We start from the raw sequence: 18,935 nt of genomic DNA, 5'->3' as shown, positions 1-18,935 counted from the left end.
CCTCCCAGAAAGATTAACAGTGTACATGGGCTGTATACATATAAATATGGACATTCTGATATTAGAATGGGGAAATTTTAGAGTATCTAAACATTATGGAGATCTCATTTATATGCATTTACATATCGGTTTGAACTCTACTGCCCTGCCCTCAGGTGACCAACCGTGAGCCCCATCCCTTAAATTCCTTGGGAATTTTGAAAGTCCCCTTCCTGTTTGCTCGGTGATGCGTGCAGTGGTCTCAGCGCATCTTTCCAGGTGGCCATGCTTGCTCCATGCACCAGGTGATCCCCCACTTGGAGCAATGCCGAGCTGCTGGACCTCATCAGCATTTGGGGAGAGGAGACTGTCCAGTCCCAGCTGTGCTCCAGCCATAGGAATTATACCACCTATGGACAGATTTCACGATGCAATGACAGAAAGGGGCCATGACCGGGACACACCGCAGTGCAGGGTCAAAATGAAGGAGCTGCCACTAGTCTCTGGTAGCCTGAATCTGAAAGGTGTTCAGTACCTTCATCGTTGTGTACAATCAATGGGAGCTGAGTGTGCTCAACAACTGTCAGGTGGTGCTCAGACAGTATCAAAGCTGGGCCACTCATTTAATTCCTCACTTCTGTGGTCAGTAAATTCACCAAAATATTTAAACAGAAAAAAACAAAGCTTGAGGGCCTGATTTTTTAAACAGTTCACAAGCAAACACACATGGAGCTCTTTTCTTCTGCACATGATTACTGTAATTATGCACCCAAATTAGATAACGGGACACACAAGAGCCTTGGGTAGTTAGGCTCAAAAATGGCCATTTTTGCACTCAGTTACTTGAATTGCAAGTGTGGTAACATGGAAGTGTATGTCTATTTTTGTATACACAGAAAAGAGAATCAGGCCCCTCAATGCTTCAGAACCAGCTATGAAAGTTTTGCCTTTATAAAGCCCGTTACAAGTCCAAATAGCTGAGATAGAGTAGCACTGTCCAATTCAGAATAAACTGAGAAGCTAAAACCAGTGTAAAATACATTGGCCTCTGTCTCAATTCCGAGATTCAGTCACAGAAATTAACCTGACTGAAATGAAGACTCTGTACTGCTACATATGGAAGTAGCTGCTCCCATATTAATACTGAATAATGCACACCCTAGCAGGGGTCTCTAAAGTAGCATCAGCCATGGGACATCACTGAACAGCCCAAATGCATCAGCAGAGCACTGAGGGGCATATCAAAAATGCCTTTGGGGGAGGAGGAATGGATGGAATGTATTAGCCACCTAAAATATTGACTTTGAGACTTCACTGGCTAGACTGTACATAGCCTATAAAGTGATGCCACTAAAAGTATTAAAATGCGCAGCCTATTAATGTAGAAAAATGCTTCCCAAAGGCACAGAGATAACTAAAATAATTTTCAGTCTCCTTAAGTGGGTTTCTAGTTATTTATTTCTTCCTTTCAGTTACTGTGATCATCTTTTTCTTGGATCCACTATTTATTAAATAAGATGAGAGATAAGAGCACTGAAATCAGGCCACACCATGGGAGAAAGAGGTTAAACCTGCTGTTACACAAACCAGCAACCTCAAGAAAATTAATCATTTAATATAAAATGGGACTCCCCCCCCAACAATCTACCTCTTAATGTAATAAAACTGTCATTCTTTAATTGGATAGACTTCTTGGCACATCATAAGCATCCAAGGGCTGCATAATCAACAGCTATAATTGTAAAATCATATTGTGTTTATGACTGTTATTAGTTCACAGGTTTTCTAACCTGGCAACCTAAGAAATGAATGATGACTTAGGGAGCTGCTGATTTTCAAGGACACACGTACATGCAAATGAAAGACAAAGTGCATATTTTGCTAATAAATTCTTAAGGATAATTCAGAGTTTATTACTTCCCAGATTGAGAAAAAACAAAATGAAATAAAAACAAAACTTAATTGGCTATTTTTCTTCCTCCAAACTAGGATCTGACAGCAACTGTAACCAGAAGCACTATTAGAGCAATGGCAGCTCACCTGAAATGTACTGAATTCACTATTTATCTTTGCTCCAGGCCAAGAATTACAATGAAGGAACGTTTTGTACCTTCTGTTTCTCATTAAGGGCTAATGTGCCACCAAAATTACAGAATAAAGTGAATGAGGCCTTGCAGTTCTCTTTCATTTTAGAAAGAGCATGTTTGCATATTCTTATTTTATACATGGAAGAACTTTTCTTGAAATAGGCAGCGCTTGTACGGACATCACTTGGACGGGAATATTTACAGCATGCATTCTGGGGCTATTTACTTGATGATATATTATTCATGCTCCACTATTCCACTGGGTATTTTGCATTAGCCATTTTGTCATAACACAAAATGCCACAATGTTGACCCTGGGGTCTCCAAGACAATGGGAAACTGCAGATGCTTGAGGGTCATGCTGAGTCTTACTGACCCTGAATTGCCTGTGGCATTAAGCTTAAAGCTTTGGATAGTAGGAAACCCTTTATTAGTTGAATAGGTTTTTTGATTTAATAATTTTGTCACCAGGCTAAGGATCATGTAGATACACACACACATATATGTATATATACATAATTTTACACACTCACACATACAGGGTGAAGTCATGGCCTCACTGAAGTCAATGGGAGTTTTGCCAGGGCCAGGATTTCACCAATAAATAAATACACACACCATATAGGTTGAGGTGACATACATGTGATACATATCACATGCCCATATCACCTGCCTAGTAACCTATCTCACCTCAATTTAACCTCACTTTCCATCACCTTACGAATCTTTAAATAGCTGCTTTTATTTCCTCCCCGCACAAGTTGGACCTGCCATCCAGAGAAATCTTTCCTCCTCCTCCTCTCTCTATTACTTGAGGTTCAGGACAGTAAAGATTCAGGCCCTGTCTACACTGGCAAGTTTCTGCGCAGTAAAGCAGCTTTCTGCGTTGTAACTCCGGAGGTGTACACACTGCCAAGCCACCTAGTGCGCAGAAACTGCGCAGTGGCAGGGCTTTAAAAAAACACCCCAATGAGAGGTGTACAGCTTTCTGCGCCAGGGCTACAGAGCCGCTGTGCCAGTGTAGACATCCTGGTCAATTACAGTGTTGTGAGTGGCCTCTGGGACGTAACCCACAATGCCTGTTCTTGCCTGTTTGGTCATTGGTTTGAACTCTACTGCCCTGCCCTCATTCCCACCCTTTGGAATTTTGAAAGTCCCCTTCCTGTTTCCTCGGTGATGCATGCATTGGTCTCAGCACATCTTTCCAGATGGCCATGCTTGGTCCACACACCAGGCGATCCCACGCTTGGAGCAATGCCGAGCTGCTGGACCTCATCAGCATTTGGGGAGAGGAGGCTGTGCAGTCCCAGCTGTGCTCCAGCCATAGGAATTATGATACCTATGGACAGATTTCACGATGCAGTGACAGAAAGGGGCCATGACCGGGACACACTGCATGCAGGGTCAAAGTGAAGGAGCTGCAGAACGCCTACCACAAGGCACGGGAGGCAAACCACTGCTCCGGTGCTGCGCCCAAGAGCTGCCAGTTCTACAAAGAGCTGGATGTGATACTTGGTGGTGACCCCACTTCCACTGCAAAGGCCACTGTGGATACTTTGGTAGCTCACGTGCCAGTTGAGAGTGAACAGAGCCAGGAGGAGGAAATCTTGGACAAGGATGTGGAGCGGGAGAGGGACCCAGAGGCAGAGGACGACTCGGAGGTCAGAGATGCATGCAGCCAGGAGCTCTTTTCTACCCCAGAGGAGCCTAGCCAGTAACAGCTGTCGATTCTTGGCGAAGCACAAACAGGAGAGGAGGCCCATGGTATGTGGATTTGATTTTGGGAATTGCTGAAGCAAGTTGTTGGGGGCAGGAGGGTTGCAGAAAGCAAGCTTGTGTCTGTATGATGTGCGTACCACCACATGCCTAGTCTGAGTGGTGGAACAGGCTGTTGATTGACTCCCTCACTTCACAGGAATCTGCCTCAGCGATCTCCAGGAAACTCTCATGGAGATACTGGGCAATCCGCTGCTGCAGGTTCTTTGGCAGATCTGCTTTATTTCTTGCCCCATTTACGGTAACTTTCCCACGCCACTCTGCCATCACAGGGAGGGGGACCATTGCTGCACACAGGTGAGCCACAAAAGGGCCAAGGTGGAAGTCGCAGTCTTGGAGAAGACCCTCCCTTGATTCCCTGCTCATCCTCAGCAGTGAGATATCTTCCATTATGATCACATCCTATGGAAAATGTGGGGACAGGAATGATTATCAGGCTTCCCCTATAGTGCTGGCTCTCCCCAAGAGCCACATGCCCAGTGTACAGCAGGGTCAGGGAACACTGATCTACCCTGTCCCTGCGGCTACTCAGCATTTTGGGGGTCTTGTGGCTCATGTGTGCTTGCCTGGGATCAGCCAGTTAGTGACAAGTATGTGAATAGTGGGTGTCTTCTAAATCAGCAAATCAGTGTTCTGTGTATTGCAAACAATACAGCTTCTGTAAAATGTTGCATTTTGGCTTCACAGAGATGTCCTTGGGAGCCCAGCCTCCCTCTTTGTTATCGCTGGTTGAACGGCTGCGCAGAATTAGAAAGTGGCCATAAAGAACTATGGAGGACTTTCTGTGTGACGTTATGATGCACTCCGTGGCTGAAAAACAGGAATTGAAGGAGTGATGGGGCAGCAAGAAGAGGGACCGAAAGGAGAACGTGGGATGTCAGAATGAAGCACGGAGCGGCTCTCAAACATTATGGAGCGCCAAGCGGATACTATCACTGCAAACTGAGCAGCTCCATGCCCGTCCTCCCCTGCAGCCACTGTCGCTAAACTCTTTTGCACGCACCCCCCAGACATCACCAACATTCTTATCAACCTTCTGTCTCCAGTCTGTACCTGCGGCATTCCACACCTCCCCCATCACAGTCCAGCACTGTGGCCTCCCAGTACGCACTGCACTCAACAACCATCCCTCTGCTGTTTAGCCCTGCTGAAGTACAATACCGGGCTGCTGCACTGCACTGTACTCCAAAGGAGAAGGTTGGATATGATTCCTGGACATACACAAATCTTTAACCATCCCGGGACCCCACCTCCTCCTGGGACCTTCCCTTCCCCCATCCCCCTCAGTGCTGATGTGTTTTTTTGTTTATCTCTCTCCTCCAGTTGTTGTTTTTTAATAAAAGAATTGTGTTGGTTTGAAAGCAATCTTTATTCTATTAACTGAAAGCAAACAAACAGAGCCCTGCAAAGCAACAGACAATTATCTTAAACCTTCATATTGCATCATCTGCACCAATCACAATCACCTCCTAGCGTTACAAGCAATGCACTCCCAAGCATAGCAACAAATATTAGTGGCTTTCAACTTCAAATTGTAGCCTCAAGGCATCCCTGATCCTTATGGCCCTGTGCTGTGCTCCTCTAATGGCCCTGGTCTCTGGCTGTTCAAATTCAGCCTCCAGGTACTAAGCCTCAGCAGTCCAGCCTTGAGTGAAGCTTTCACCCTTTCCGTCACAAATATTATGGAGTGCACAGCATGCAGCTATAAGCATTGGAATATTGTCATCGGCCAGGTCCAGCTTCCCATATAGGCAGCACCAGCAGGCCTTTAAGTGGCCAAAAGCACACTCAACAGTCATTCTGCACTTACTCGGCCTGTTATTGAACCACTCCTCGCTGCTGTCAGGGTGCCCCGTGTATGGCTTCATAAGCCACGGCATTAAGGGGTAGGTGGGGTCTCCCAGGATCACAATGGGCATTTCGGCTTCCCCTATGGTGATCTTCTGGTCCGGGAAGAAAGTCCCTGCTTGCAGCTTCCTGAACAGACCAGTGTTCCAAAAGATGTGTGCATCATTCATGCACCTTTCCGGACCAGCCTGCGTTATTTTCTGTGACACAGCCACAGTGATCCACAAGCGCCTGGAGAACCATTGTGAAATACCTCTTCTGATTAATGTACTTGGTGGCTAGGTGGTCTGATGCCAGAATTGGAATACGCGTGCCATCTATCGCCCCTCCGCAGTTAGGGAAGCCCATTTGTGCAAAGCCATCCACAATGCCGCATCCACATGCCACATACGTTGCCCAGAGTCACGGTCTTTCAGAGAAACAACAAGGAGTCCGGTGATACCTTAAAGACTAACATTTATTTGGGCATAAGCTTTCGTGGGTAAAAAACCTCACTTCTTCAGATGCATAGAGTGAAAGTTACAGATGCATACATTATATAATGACACATGAAGAGAAGGGAGTACCTCACAAGTGGAGAACCAGTGTTGACAGGGCCAATTCAATCAGGGGGTGGATGTAGTCCACTCCCAATAATAGATGAGGAGGTGTCAATTCCAGGAGAGGCAAAGCTGCTTTTGTAATGAGCCAGTCACTCCCAGTCCCTATTCAAGCCCAAATTAATGGTGTTAAATTTGCAAATCAATTTTAGTTCTGCTGTTTCTCTTTGAAGTCTGTTTCTGAAGTTTTTTTGTTCGAGAATAGTGACTTTTAAATCTCTAATAGAATGTCCAGGGAGATTGACGTGTGCACCTACTGGCTTTTGTATGTTACCATTCCTGATGTCTGATTTGTGTCCATTTATTCTTTTATGTAGGGACTGTCCGGTTTGGCCAATGTACATGGCAGAAGGGCATTGCTGGCACACGATGGCATATATAACATTAGTAGACGTGCAGGTGAATGAGCCCTTGATGGTGTGGCTCATCTATTACTGGGAGTGGACTACATCCACCCTGATCAAATTGGCCCTGCCAACACTGTTTCTCCACTTGTGAGGTACTCCCTTCTCTTCATGTGTCATTATATAATGTCTGCATCTGTAACTTTCACTCCATGCATCTGAAGAAGTGGGTTTTTTACCCATGAAAGCTTATTCCCAAATAAATCTGTTAGTCTTTAAGATGCCACCAGACTCCTTGTTGTTTTTGTGGATACAGCCTAACACGGCTATCCCCTGATACTTGACACCATGCAACGTCTTTCAGAGCAGGATGCGATTAATGGCCCTGAACACTTCCGTCAATATGAGTCCAACAGTCGACTTTCCAACTCCAAATTGGTTAGCAGTCTGGAGTAGTCAGCTTCCACAGTGCAATAACCACATGCTTCTTGAACAGCAGGGCAGCTCTCATTCTCATGTCCTTGCGCCGCAAGGCTGGGGCGAGCTCATCACACAGTCCCATGAATGTGGCTTTTCTTATCCGAAAGTTCTGCAGCCGCTTCTCATCATCCCAGACGTGCATGACGATGTGATCCCAGTGCTTGTTTCCTGAGCCCCAAAGCGGCGTTCCACTGTGGTCAGCACCTCCATGAATGCCACAAGCAATCTCATGTCATAGCTAGTACGCATGGGGAGATCAATGTTGCACTCCTCTGGCCTTTGTAGTTTAAGGAATAACTCCACTGCCACTCGTGATGTGTTAGAGTGAGCAGCATTCTAGTCAACAGTTCAGGATCCATTCCTGGAGACCGAAGAGCCAGAATGCACAGTACACAAACTGTTGAAGGATGGCGCCAAATGCAGACGGAAGCACAGGGTTCGCTGGGATGTGAAGCAATGCATCATGGGGCATTGGGGCAGGTCAGGATGCCCCCAGACCCTCTCCACCTTCCCACAACTCTTAGCAGCAGAAGAGGAAGAGATGCTTTATGGGATGGCTGCCCAGAATGCACCACTCCGAATACTGTTGCAAGTGCCGCAAGTGTGAACACATTAGTGCGCAGGCAGCTGTCAGTGTGAACACACAACAGTGGTTTCCCTTCAGTGCTCTCTGAGTGGCACTGTAACTGCCAGTGCTGTAACTCTGCCAGTGTAGACATACCCTCAGTCTAGGTTCAGTAACAGCTGTTGTTGATGAAACAATGGAGAGATTCTAAAGTCATGGCCCCACAAGGATAGAAAATGGTAGCTCTAGCTCATAGAAAAGGGGAGATTCCCATCTTCTACTTCTAACACTGAAAGGGCACGAGACAGAGCTGAATGTAATTTCACAATAGTTTTAGATCTAGGAAAACTATTTTAGGTTATTTATGGTTTTAATATTTCGCTCCCTCTGAAACTCACAGCTTTAAAGGTGCAGGGATTAAAAAAATTATTGGCACTATTTTTTGTAACACTCTAAAACTAAATTATTTTTACTGTAAAATGTGGCAGATACACAATATGTAATTTGTTACAAGGGATTTATCTTTTGTTTGGAATGATCTGTATAACTCACTTGTAATATAGCATATTAGGAAGTTAGGAATTTAGATTATCCTTGGGGTCAGAGTGCATCTGTGCATGGGTTCTCTCGCTCTCTCTCCCCCTGCCCCTCGCATCTTCATTAGCAGTAAATACTGGTGTGAGCTAGTCCTGAAATACTTGTGACCTTAACAATCCAGTTTGCATGGGAACATGGGTCTGATTTTCAGAATTGCTTTGCACTCACTGCTCCCGTTGACTTTAGCTGGAGTTATGTGTGTTTAGCCACTGCAGAAACACTGTATAAAAGTGTGGCAAATTCCAGCTCCCTGCACAGGAATGAAGAACTTTTCCTTTGAGCCTTCCTGTCAGGTACCTGAACCATACATAAGGGGAAAATGTATGTAGCCCTGAATTTTCATTTCAGTAGATGCTCAAAAACTCAAGTGTAGATAAATGGCTTGTTTACAGTGCAAGCTGTTATGTTATACTGATAATATTAGAGGGATACAAATAATTTTTAAAATAACCAAGCTGTCATGCTTTCCCTTTTGTGCTATGTATCTTCCCTTTCAAGCCATGTTCTGGAATGGTCTATCAGATGTTCGGCATTTATCTGAACGTACCCTGCACTGCACGTATATCCATATGAAATTAGTGTAATGCTCCTATGAAATTAAACACTCATAACCACAGCATGCTGCCATTAAACTGCATCAACATAAACTCCTTCTATAGGCTAGACAATTTTCATTACTCAAGTCATTCTCATCATGAGATCAGTGGCACAGCAATAATTGCACTGCACCCCACATGCCCCAGAAAACTGTATAATGCGTATTCAAAGACTTCCAATGTAGGATTGACTGTACAACTACTCTTAAAAGCTTTCTGACCCCCTGAATTTACCCAGGCATTATGGAAACATACGTTGTAATGAAAACTAACATGGGAACAATTCCTTGATTAGTCACTTGCTTTCTGGAAACAAGAACCCCAGCAGAGTGGGTTTATCCCCATCACACTGCTGCTTCCATTTTCCCCATGTTGAAATGCAGCTGCAGCTAGAGCCCTAATTCAGCAAAAGCCCCAGAAGAACTTGGATGCTGGCTTGGCAACATGCAGACCTATTCAGGAAAGAAGCTAGCTTTATACATGCTTTAATCCTTACCTCCCCCCACATCCCTTTCTCCCTTGGAAAAAAGAAAATTACTTGGTTCCAAGGGGTTGTGGAACTCAGGGAGTATCGGGAGGAAAGTCTAGGTGTTTGCCATTCCTGTTTCCTCTCCTGGACCTTCCCCTTTCTCTACATGAGTCTTGCACAACCCCACTGGGAAAGGGGAAGAAAGGGGTCCCTGCTGTGTCATGAACCAGAGTATTTACTTGTGAGAAGGGAGCAGATAGGGAGGGATACATGATTCCTAACTTGACATTCTATGGCTGCTACTAAGGCGGGAAACACTCTCTCACTATATGGAACGGGTTGCATAGTCAAAGAGGCTAATGGATCCTCTGTGGGGAGAGCAGCTGCAGAAGCTTACTTCTGCTCCACAGAGTCGGCAGTGATTTTAGAAATCAGGAATAAAAATGTGGGACCCCCCCGCCTTGAAGTAATAATGAAGGATCTAAATAATTAGGTTAATATGAATTGGAGGCAACTGAGCTCTAATGGGATGATGTCTAAAACAAAACCAAGTGCAGGTTAAATCCTCTGTGGCACATTCAGATTGAACATGTGACTGTTTATGCATCTCTTTATTTAACCTGACTAAAGATCTCAGCAGCCCAGGCACCCTGCTCGAAGAGCAGCTTTTGGAAAGTGTTTTAAAAGGAATCCTCAGAGCAGGCCAGTCTTCCTGAACTTGCTATGCAACAGGCCTACAAGCAGTTCATTCAGTTTGGTCCTGAGGATTAGTCTTGTTCAGCTGAACACTTGGTGCTTAATCCGTGCCAAGATGCAGCATGCAGTAAGAGCACTCCTCAGATATGCCGACAGGACAAATCTGCTGCCAAAAGTGAACCAAATATGTCAGTATTTCCTCAGATGCTAGAAATCGTCTGCTCCCCATCTTTGTAGTTGGTAACTGCATCAGCAGAACATTTTGCATTCAATTGTCATGAAACACCAACTGAATTAATGAAAAGTACCACAGAACATGGAGCATGGTACTTTGGTACTATCACAGGACATGGAAGGTGGTACTACGATAAATGGTAGCTTGGGGCCAAATCCCAGTGCCAGTGCAAACTAGGCACAGGAGAATTTTATGGAGTGGCTGATATAGAATGCTCCACCACATACATTTAGTGGCAATTTTCTTTAGAGCCAGATTCCAATTTTGTGACCACAATTAATTGGGAATGTAATAATGACATTTAGGACCTAAGTACTTGACTGCGCCTGCATATTTGCACCTGTAATTATTGCATGCCTCAAAATGGAAAATGGGTTAGAACCTCTTAAAAATGTGGCCCATATTTTTGTTTGTTTCTTTCTGTGAAATGATACATAGCAAAAAAAATAAATGAAGTCATTTGTATTCGGCGCCAGAACTATGACAATGCACTGGAAAAAGTTCAGAAGTGTAGGGATGCAACTAGCCAAAATACGTTAAAGAAATGACGGGAATAGGAATTTATGAACTTGTACAAGTTAATGAAGAAAATCTCATGGGTAGGGAGCGCAAGGAAAAAATAATCTTGAGAATTCTGTTCAGAATTAGAGGATTCAAAATAATGGACATGAGATCATAAGTATAAAACAGCTGGAGAATACTGCATCGACCCTTACTGGGGTGGATGACAAGGATTGAAACTACAGCATTTAAAACTCACTATTCCACCCTGTTTTGGAAAGTATAGCTCTGAGCATTCATTTGATTGGATCCTTTTATAGGCAAGCAACCTTCCTCTGCCTAAAGACACAGCTATTTAACATCTTTATTTCTTACTCTGTTGACTGATTCACCACCCCAAGCCCAACCCCTTTATACAAAATTAAAAACCGAAAATAGGGAATGAGAACAGCGTGTGCACAAAATATTATATTCTGGGATGGCTGTAGACCAGGTGGAGCTGCAAGGTTTGGGGGCCTTACAGAGAAGATCTAAACCTGCCTTGCTGATGGCATGCTGGAGGGGAACCCCTACAAGGAAGTGTTATTTAAGAACATAAGAACGGCTATGCTGGGTCAGACCAATGGTTCATCTAGCCCAGTATCCTGTCTTCTGACAGCGACCAATGACAGGTGCTTCAGAGGGAATGAACAGAACAGGCAATCATTGCCTGATCCATCCCCTGCCATCCACTCCCAGCTTCTGGCAAACAGAGGCTAGGGACATCCAGGTTGACTGTGCATTGGGTGAAGAAATATTTCCTTTTGTTCATTTTAAACCTGCTGCCTATGAATTTCATTGGGTGACCCCTAGTTCTTGTGTTATGTGAAGGAGTAAATGACATTTCCTTATTCACTTTCTCCACACCAGTCAAGATTGTATAGACCTCAATCATATCCCCCCTTAGTCGTCTCTTTTCCAAGCTGAAAAGTCCATCTTTTTAAGCTCTCCTCATACGGAAGCTGTTCCATACCCTTAATAATTTTTGTTGCCCTTCTTTGTACCTTTTTCCAATTTCAATATATCTTTTTTGAGATGGGAGACCAGATCTGCACGCAGTATTCAAGATGTGGGCATAACATGAATTTATATAGAGGCATTATGATATTTTCTGTCTTGTTATCTATCCTTTTCCTAATGATTCCTAACAGTCCGTTTGTTTGTTTTTGTTTTTTTTGGACTGCTGCTGCACATTAAACAGATGTTTTCAGAGATCTATCCCCAATGACTCCAAGATCTCTTTCTTGAGTGGTAACAGCTAATTTAGACCCCATCATTTTATATGTATAGTTGAGATTATATTTTCCAATGTGTATTACTTTGCAATTATCAACACTGAATTTAATCTGCCATTTTGTTTCCCAGTCACCCAGTTTTGTGAAATCCCTTTGTAACTCTTCTCAGTCTGCTTGGGACTTAACTTGAGTAATTTTGTATCATCTGCAAATTTTGCCACCTCACTGTTTACCCTTTTCAACATCATTTCTGAATATGTTGATCAGCACTGGTCCCAGTACAGATCCCTGGTGGACACCACTATTTACCTCTCTCTATTCTGAAAAATGACCATTCATTCCTATCCTTTGTTTTCTATCTTTTAACCAGTTACTGACCCATGAGAGGACCTTCCCTCTTATCCCATGTTCATGAAGATTCTTTCATTAAAACATCTCTTACTGGAGTTCTTTATCCAGGAGGGAACAATCTAGGCTGAAAAAGAAATAATCCATGCCCAGGCAGCCAGATAACATGGATACTTTTTATTTACATCAGCTATCCTTAAATATTTGTAATGCTGTAATTACTTCCATTGGTCAGGGGCTTTGCTGAAATGAAGGATACAAGTGTCCCTAACAAAGCAAATGTCAGAAGCTGAAATATACATTACATTCTACATAAGGAAAAGCCCGACTGGCCTGCACTTCCATGGTTGGTAGCACAGCTGCCTCATTCTATTTTCAGAAGCTTTTGTTTAAAATTAATTGCTTAGCATAGAAGTCTGCTCTAAAATGAAATCAGATTTGCAATTTGCGCAGATGTAAAACACCATATTTCCTCTCTGTCTGACTATTAGCAATTCCATCTCCCTTGTGGTCCCCTCTCTGGTTTGTTTAATTCTCATTGCCCATTATATTTCCCTCAGATTGTCTGAATGTTTGTATGGTTTAGTGCAATTACTACTGTACTGTTATTAGTACTGTACTGTATTACTAGTGCAAGACACTACTCAAGTATTTAAATTTGAAATACAAACATTCATATGAGTAAAGCCCCTATTCAGCAGAAAGAAGCCTCTGTGTTTCCTGGCTCACGGATAATTTGCAGGTTTCTCTGGTTATGCAGCCATGGAAATGGATCCCTGTTTAAAAGTTGTATTTTCTCCTCTGTAGCGGCTACACAGTGTTGTCTGTCCAATCCCTTTCTAGCATTTGGGAACAGGAGGCCCCCTGCCCAGTATTCCTGCGTCAGAGAGGCCCTCCACCCACCAGCAAATAAATATTGGGTTTTTTTATTACTCATTTCTTAGACTGGCTGCACTTGGCTTTTTTCAGATTTGTGTGTGGCTTACTCAAGCTTAGGGTAGTAAGAAATCAGTAGGTGAAGGTAAGCCATTCAGAGTAGGGAGCTAAGTAGTACAAAGGCATCTTTGATATGCAACAGAAGCTTCCTGAAGGGCTGCTCCATCATTCCTCAGCCCATAGGATGGCTCTTTCAGGAGACAGGACCTTTTGCAACAAAGCCTACTTTCCTCCTGAATAAGCTTGCTAGGGGCAGAAGGTCAGGGACAATTTCTGTTCTTATTTAAAAATCCAAGACCAGCCAATTATTGCTGCACAATTTTATGAAACATGTACAAATACTCATTATAATTCATTTCTATTCTCTAAAATACCTCCAGATTAAAAAAAAATATCAGCATCAAACCCTCCAAGGCAATGCTATCCTCAGGAACCATTAGAATATTCTTCTTCTTCTCTGTTTATTAAGACTATTCCACGTTCAGTATTCACTATAAGCTTGCAAAACTAGCTGTTGGTTGTTGTTGTGTTGTTTTTTCTCTGGCAAAAACCTGTAACACCACACTCTCCTAATCACATTGTTAAGACAATGATGTCACAATATATCTGCCCAGTTAACCCGCCATTAACTAAATGATGTTTGGACAAACAATGGTAGCAAGATGATCCCACTTATATCAATTTCAGTGTCTAATTAGATCAATGGAAATACCAGTATTATCAAGCACAGGTTTTTGTTCTTTAAGAAAACCAAGGAAATGAAACGCACAAATCTATAGTGAAACACTGCAATGCCCGGTTAAAATAACTAAGACAGCAAATGCAAATAGCAAGGGTCTAACAAGAAACACTAACTCAGCAGTGTTGCTCACATGTAGTATTTTCTATTTTTTTGTGGTTAAATGTGCAGCTTAATATATTATTATTTACCAGTATGTCATAAAATATACATCGTAAACCCTACTGGATCATATACAGCCTGGGTGAATTTCCTTTGCTCTTGGAACCCTGACCTTTGCATTTCCTGACACTTGCAGACAAAATTCCCCATTATTTTTCAGCATGCAAAAGATAGCATATGATGGCTGATGACTTTTAATGCATTAAATTAGCTTACTGTTTGAAGACAGAGCTCTTGCAAATTTCTATTCTTTCAATTACATTAACTGATTTACAACTGAAAATATTTTATAGTTCATTCTTTTCTTTGCAGCAAACCTACTTCTACCACTCGGCCATTCTGACATTGAAAATATGGTTAGAAAGGCCCCAGAAGTAGATTCCATTCAGCTGACAAGTTGAGAGGTGCTCCATTCATTCACCCTATTTATCTTCCACATTCTAAACCTTCTGATGAATTGCAGTGAATTTTAGTGAGAATCAACATTGCTAGACTGGAGTTTGTACTGTACTGATCAGAGGTTTGCCCAAAGTGCAGACAGTCAAGGTTTTAGACTGGCTGTTTACCAAAAATTAGGAAAGAAAATCCTGCTGTATGTACCTAAAAATGCAAACATTCCCATTTTGCTAATCTTTCTCATTTTACATAGTGCTTGTAGGTCACATATTAGTATGTGGGGGTAAGGTGAATGCACCAGTCTCACTTTTGGAGGCTTTAGTTTCAAATCTAGCCTGGGACACAAATGAAATAAATCTACAGTTGACTTGTAGGTCTAATCCAAAGTCCATTGAAGTGAGTGGAAATACTTCCCTGACTGCAATGGGTGTTGGATCAGGCACTATATGCACAGAATGGGGTGATGCTTCTGCTCAGCAGTAGAAACAGGAGGGTGCCTAGCATATACCTTCAACTGTCTTTCTGCTCCTGCCCTTCCATTAGCTCAGCAGGAGGGATGGGATTAAAACTGGTCCTGTGCGACTTGCTTGGCGCCGCCGTATTTGCCTCAAACAGGTGCTCCATTTCCAGCAAATTTATATTTCTAAAGGATTTTTTTAAGCAGTGTGTTCAGTTTTTCTGAAGTGGTAACTGAAATCCCCACTGCCTTCTGCTGATGACCCCTTGCTCTCCTCCCTCTGTCCCCATTGCTTTTTCTTGCTGCATGAGCAGCTCTGATGGGATAAATCAGGAGGGGGGAATAATGTTAGGAGCTGACTGGAATGGGGATGAGCCAGTCAGGGTGTATCTATCCCCTCCTCTATGAGCAGAGGGATTTCTCCACCCTGACAGAGGAGATGGCTGACATGTGGCCCTCTTAGGAATAAAGACATCTGTGGTGCATTAGCCAATTTTAGGGGATCAGCAGCAGAGTGGTAACACTGTGGTGCTGAGTGCTGCATCATGGGGCTACTTTGATAACAAATACTAGGTAGAGACCAAACTCCTTAACTGTGAGCATGGTGGCCTGTTTTCGAATTAGGGTTGCCACCTCTGAAGTGCAAAAAACCTGGGACCTCTGGGATGATCCTGAGCCCATAAAACTGGCAGTGTGTGCTGAGATTTCCGAGGACAGCTACCTCAAAAAAGGATGATTCTGGGAAAAACCCTAGGCAGGTGGGCAACCCTATTTAGAATTGCAGCTCTGAGGAGGGCAAATGGGATCTTTTGAATGAAATCTTATAAGCCTAGCTCTTGTGTACTCAGTGTGAACAACCAGGGTGGGATTTTCAGAACTGTTCTCTTCTTGCATAACTGTTTCCACTAAAGCCAATGGCAAACCTCCCACTGACTTCAATGGGGGCAAAGTAAGGCCAGTGTTGATTGCTTTTGGAAATCCCACCCTAAAGTTCCCATGACACTTCTTGTAAGAGAAGGGGGTCTGCCCACTGACCTTGGCCATGTTTCTGCTCCCCACAGTGTTGTGCATGCAGTCAGTGCCAATTGGCTGCTATCACCTACCCTGGAAGTGGCCACATTTCAATGGTTTATACGTATGTTTAAGGGTTTGGGGAATCTTTTGTGATGATAAGCACTATGCAATTTTTTTGCATGCCAAATATTTTTTCATCCAAATAATGAACTCTGTTTAATGAAAGAAAACACCATCTTCTCTCCTAGGAAATGTATGGCACTCTTATACCTACAGTGAAATTAGATGCACAGGTTTACTTAACTCCTTCCATAACAGTTTAAAATAATGTTGTGGGCAAATTTTATTTCCTATATTTGGCTTATTATTTTACTTTCTGCCGTTTGCTAGGTGTCTCAAGCAACCAAGTTCTATCACATAGCAAGGTGTATATTACAAGGAAAATTCATCAGGCAATTAATAAACATACACTCTATGAATTTATTGAAGGACAGAGCATTTCTTGATTTTAATTTCTATTGTGCACAAATATGTTTAGGGTCTGAGAATTGCTAAAAGAAGATGGAATATTTCATCTTAACCATTTTGCAATAATTCAAATTCAGAGGCACTGAAATATTTTTAAAGCTGCTAAGAGGCATGATTGAAATGATAGACCTTGTGAAGCTCTTAGAGTTAGGCTGTTTCATCCAGACTGGACAGGTTTAGTAAAATAAAATTCAGTAATATGATTATGTATTTACAGCACACAGGCTAACCTTTGAAACCACTTCTGTTGTCCCAGTAACACATTCATACAAGGAGGAGACTTACAAAACTGAGATTGCTCTACATTCTTGATTTAGGATTTTATACACTCTTGATTTAAGATTTTTAGAACCAGTGAAGTCTAGAGGACAGTTTTTGTAAGACAGGGCCATTATTTTTTATCTGCATTTTTCCTACCAAATTGTTTAAATCTCTAGCAAGTGTCTGCACATCAGCTTCCTTTAAAAACAATGAGCTCAATAAAGGGGAAACAGCTTGACTGGTAGTTTTGTGCCAAGATAAATAAAAATGTCAGAGAAACATTTCAAAAGACTGTATAAATATATTCTAAGAGGATGGCCTACTGTTGATATCCAGAGCAGGTTGTCTGAATTTTTCAAATATCCACACTGGACTTTTCATGAAAGGTATGCAAAGGAAAATCTATTTGAGAACAGAGTTCTACTGCCCAACTACATGCAAATGAATGGATACAGTTTCCTTCCATGGTCTGGTCCACTGAGTCTGCTTTTGACCTTATTCTGGTCAGCAGATACCTCAGTTCCCTTCCATATGGGTTTGCTTTTCCTTTTCCAGGGCTGACCTTACAAAGTGTCTAACTGGTTATTGATTGCTCAGTCAACACCACTTGGGTCTCTAGAAGGGCAATCAACTGAAACTGTGACTCAGTCAGTTCCATCTGGGACTCCTGACCAGTCATCCCCTTCCACATCAGTGAGCAAACCTTCTAATTAAGACTTGCCAGGCCCCCTTCAGAAGTGAGGTCTTCAGGAAAACTGCATTAGTAAATAAACTGTTCAAATACTTCTAAGAATTTTAAGTTCCACCCTGATCAAAGACCCTATCTACTATGATAGTATTCATCCAACACACTATTCAGCCCACTTGTAGGTCAGTAAATGCAATAGCTCACTTTGTACACCTAATTTGCAGATTCTACGTAAATGTTGCCACTGACTCAGCTGAGACCCCATAAAGGTGTGGAAAGGTCCTTAATGGAGCTGCAGAAGCACAAACAGGGGGATCCAGGGAGAACAACAGAAATTAAATGGTAGCATTGTTTTCCAGTATTGGTTACATAACATCCTTAACTCTGTTACTCAGGATCTGGTCTATACTTCAACAAATATCGAACTCAGATCTTGCATCTAGTGGTATTTTTGAGAGCCTTAAATATTCATATATTTAGGATTTTTTTTGTCAGTCCTGGTTCAAAAATACCTTGCCCTCTTTTATATCCTAACAACCTCTAATAAGTAGTAATCTCTTTCTTCCTATGATCTCTCTCTGCAAGAAGGAATGCAATCAGCTGTCAGGATTCCTTACACTGCCCCACCAATATACCTCAACTGTATTCTTCAGTAGAGCTGGTTGAAACTTGGAATTTCCATTCCATGGAAATTAGTCCACTAGCAACTGGACTGAGATCACCACCTTTTTACACATATGTAACTGAATATGGATGCAATATATGCAGATGGTAGCTATTTTGGTTGCTACCGATTTGGTTCAAACAGATGATGCAGAGATAAAGACTCCACCCACTGAGTCATTCAGTCAGGGCCGGCTCCAGGTACCAGCTAAGGAAGCAGGTGCTTGGGGCGGCACTTTGAGGTGCCACCGAAGAGGAAGACAGGGAGTGAAGGACCCGCCGCAATAGAGCTGCTTGCCGAAGTGCTGCCGATTGGCTTTTTTTTTTTTTTTTTTGCCGCTTGGGGCGGCAGAAAACCTGGAGCTGGCCCTGCATTCAGTTCCCAATTTTAACTTTTCTTAAATCTGCTTTTTGAGTTCAGGGGTGCTTCTCTTCTGCTTAAAGTTAAGCATCTGAGTAAATCTTTGCAGGATCCTGGCTGAAACCCCAGGTAAGCTTTTTCAATGGACAAAGTATGGTCACTCCAGATATTCAGATGTAGACATATATATTTCCTTGTCAGGATCCATCAGCATGGTGCAGTAACCTGACCTTCTTAAGTGCTGGTTGTATATAGGTTACAACACAAACTAATGAATGAAGGTGGCTCAAACTGAGGAAAGCCTTTCTCAGTTGGCCTTGAAAAACAAACATAAAA

The 18,935-nt window shown here is 42.7% G+C and overlaps 1 protein-coding gene across 8 annotated transcripts in view; it reads right to left on the bottom strand.

The window, feature by feature from the left end:
• IQSEC1 (IQ motif and Sec7 domain ArfGEF 1) overlaps positions 1 to 18,935 on the bottom strand; it is a 685,614-nt gene that overhangs the window by 143,108 nt on the left and 523,571 nt on the right. The gene's annotated exons all lie outside the window — the stretch shown is intronic.

Source organism: Malaclemys terrapin, chromosome 7, assembly GCF_027887155.1.
Source record: "Malaclemys terrapin pileata isolate rMalTer1 chromosome 7, rMalTer1.hap1, whole genome shotgun sequence".
Classification (NCBI taxonomy): Eukaryota; Metazoa; Chordata; order Testudines; family Emydidae; genus Malaclemys; species Malaclemys terrapin.
This window is presented reverse-complemented; position numbering and strand designations above follow the sequence as displayed.